The sequence below is a fragment of the Rhagoletis pomonella genome, unplaced genomic scaffold, assembly GCF_013731165.1.
Source record: "Rhagoletis pomonella isolate Grant_MI unplaced genomic scaffold, Rhpom_1.0 Rhpom_scaffold_00003, whole genome shotgun sequence".
NCBI lineage: Eukaryota > Metazoa > Arthropoda > Insecta > Diptera > Tephritidae > Rhagoletis > Rhagoletis pomonella.
In genome coordinates, this window is record NW_023458557.1 from 68,830,159 (window position 1) to 68,833,823 (window position 3,665).

A 3,665-nucleotide genomic window follows, 5' to 3' on the forward strand; every position below is an offset into this window, starting at 1 on the left:
ACGCGAACCAGCCCCGTCTTGAAATCATTTGATTGCTGCCTTGTTTTCTGCCTCTTTCTCTTTTATTTTGTACCATTGTTTTCTGCCTCTCGTTTCTTTCTTTTGAATACACGTCTCCCCTCCCTCCTTATCTCCCGGTATCGTTCCAATGTCGGTCGAGTAGCTGTAGGCTGCAGGTTGGCTTTGTATGCTGCGTTTTTTCTGCAACAGCCGCGCGGCACTCTTCGTCATACCAGTCGTTCCTGCGTGGGGATTAGTATCCCACCACATCTTCCGCAGCGGCACCTCTTCCCACTACCTCGCCCAGCTCGACTTTAACGTCCTCTCAGCGCTCATAGTTGGAGCTTCTCTTTAGTTTCATCGTCCTTCTCCTCCGTTGGGGCGTGCCCGCAAATGAGGCTCACGTTGTTGAATTTGACTTTGATACGGATCGTGACGGTAAGTGTAGCAGTGCGTCAAGAGCACTATACACCACTCAAAAAAATTAAAGTTAAATAAAGAGGCTAAGTATCAAGCAACCATTTTGGTTCTTTACATTGAAACCAGATAAATTTTCGTCGACCCCCATTTACAACCCCCATATTTTTTTCACGTTACGGTGGACCCTCGTCGAATCTTCCGTGGACCCCTGGGGGTGCACCGGGACCACTGTGGGAATCACTGCTTTAGAGGGTTCGGACATTCCAAGTGCATATCCGTAAATCAAAGTTCTTATTTAGTAAGCGAGTCAATGTTTGCGGGTGCAGTTATCCGAGGCCATTTTTCTCTTTTCATTGGAAGGCGTTATTACGCGGCAAGTCCCTTGCTGAGATGAGTGGGGTTTCAGCCGTATGCACGTTTAAATAGCTAACCGCTTGCTGCAAGACAAATGCTGCAGACTTTATTGCGTTCTTATGAGAACATCAGCCGGCCGGGCAGGGGCACCTTCCCTATTAAGGGTCCGGACATTCCAGGTTCATGCCCTCAAAACGTTGTCCTTTAAAAATTTGCCGTGGTCGTCATAATAAGGAGGGGTCTCATCCGAGGTATTTTTTCGCTTCTTCACTGGAAGGAGTTTTTAAGTGGCGGGTCCCAAACCCAGCGCACAACCCATTGCTGGGACGGGGGTGGTTTCGCAACCAAATACACGTGTATATAGCGAGCCGCTTGCTCCAAGACAGACACCCGCTTGCAGCCGAACCTCCTGGTAAACAGACGCTGCAGACTTCAGTGAGCTCTTAACTTAAACCGAATAAGTCGGAGTGGCACCACCGAAGCTCGCTATCTTTCTGCCGTGACTAATTACTCCCCTCGGGTTTGTTAACACATCTTCTCACGTTGCCCAGCGTGCGCTAACGGGGACGTAAGAGTCGGCTATACCACATTGCACTGCGGCTATACAATGATCTGTGGATCATCAAAACCCAATTGTTTATCGGAGGTGTTAGGTAAAATCAAGACCGTTCAGTTTCCCTGAAATTGTCTAAATTTAATACCAGAGCATTAGATCTAGGTAATAAATTAAAGGCGCGATGCTTGTATTAACTAATTCAGGTAGATTATAGGAGTTGATGTATGTATGTAATCACATGCTTTAAATTGTACACTAACAACTTCTTAATAGCTCAACCGGAAATTTTCACATTTGTCACTTGCTCAAATCGTTCGCCGCCAATTCATCGCACACAAACTCACACAAATTTCGCTCACATACTCGCACATATAAAAATAATTTTCTTACTCGACGTAATAAAAGAATTTAGGTGATGGCGAAAATTTCCCGTGCTTGCGGTGATTTCACCGAGAGCAATGCCATTGCAACCACACCTGTTCTTGGGGGAATTTGAAAGCCATCGGCAGTGAGATTGCTTTTTAACCTGCCACCAATGCGCCGGAAAATAACATAACCACAAATTGAATGAAACCAAAAACCACAGGACTAACAGAAATGCATTGAAGGAAGGGACCGCACCAACATTAAAGCAGTAGGGTGTTAGTGTTTTAAGAAAGCAAGCAAGACAAAAAGGATTGTAGAAGAAAGAAAGTTTTGCTACTCGTATGTTTAAGAACTGGTTTGAGATGTGAAATTTTAGTTAAATTTAATGAGCATAGCTGCCCAGGGAATGCAGTAAGATGCTCTAGGTTCTCCACTGAAATGCTGAAATTCTTTCAAATCTTTTAGCTCAGAGGAAGATAAGTGAATTAGAAGGCTATTTCGAAAGTAGCTTCCCCGTCATAAAATACTTACCTGAGGAGTAGAAAGCTGTTCAGTATCTCTGCTTTGACATCTTAATGCGGTTACATTTTTCCATGGATTATTCCTGCGTTTGAACAGTTTAAGTGACAGAAGAAAGGCGAAGCACTAAATTTTGCAGAGATGACCCAAAGTAACCTCGTATAAATATAATTCGTTCCCTTTCCTGCCCATTGTTTACAGCCACTTCTCGTAGCTATAAAATCCGATGAGCTGTATAAAACAGGGCTGCAAACCGGTCTTCGAACCGAACCGTTTTTATTTTGCTATGAAACTGCATACTCGGATTTTTTATTATCTGCAGATTTTTGTTTTAATTTTCGTACAAAGATTTAAATTTGGATTTATACGGTTATTTTTATAGAACGAGCTATACTTTTATAAAAAAATTAATGAACATTAAACAAACAAAAGAAAAATTTTGAAATATCGCTTTCCTGTTATTTTGACCACAGGATAGCTCCAACCGACCGAAAATGGGGGTTTTAACATTAAGCCAAGGTTTTGAGTGTCAATTAAAAAACCTGAGTATACTATGTTGATCTATTCGATTAGGCTCACGACTTTATTAGTTTATTAAAAATTTTTCTAATTTCGCCTTGATCGCGGGGATTTTAATTCATTTTTTTTGTTTGGGGTATTACGCATTTTCTTCTATACAAAAAAAAATTTCTCACATACTTTATATGGAAGAAACTCCGTGAAAATTGCCAATCATCAACTTAATTTAATGTATTAAAAATTGCAAGCTTGATGAAACTTTGCAGAATTTTCATAATTTGTACACAAAGTTGGAAACTTGGAGTTAAAAAAGTAAACATTAAAAAAAAAAATAGCCTTTTTGCTAAAATGTCGTGTCACTATTTAATTTTCCTCCACATGTGGATATTTGAATTTGGTCTCAGTAACAAAGTCTTCTATTTTTATATTATATATTTGTCATATTTTTGCAATATTTGTATCCTTTAGCATATGTACAAAAATTGAACCATTTAAATCGAACCGAGCCACCGATTTTTGGAGTGGTCCGCAGCCCTGGTATAAAAGGCGTGACATTCGATGGGTAAACATATGTGTCTCGAACTAGACCGGGAATGGTCCCAAAAAGTCCTGAACTTGTACCGAACTGGTACCGAGCTAGTGCTGAAATTATCCCGAAAAAGTCCCGAGCTAGTCCCAAAATGGTTCCGAGCTAGTCCCAAAGTGGTCCCGCAAAAGTCCCGAAGTGGTCCCGCAAAAGTCCCAAACTATCTTAATGAGCCGTGTTGCTGGAACAGCTGTTCAGATTTGTTTTCTTTTGTGCTACTTATAAATGGATGTGTGTCTTCCGAGATTCAACTTTGAAAATAATGAACACGACTTAAAATTGGAAAAAGGAAAGGCTTAACCTTGGTAGTACGTTCGCGTCTAATACACCGACTATTCGGTGCAG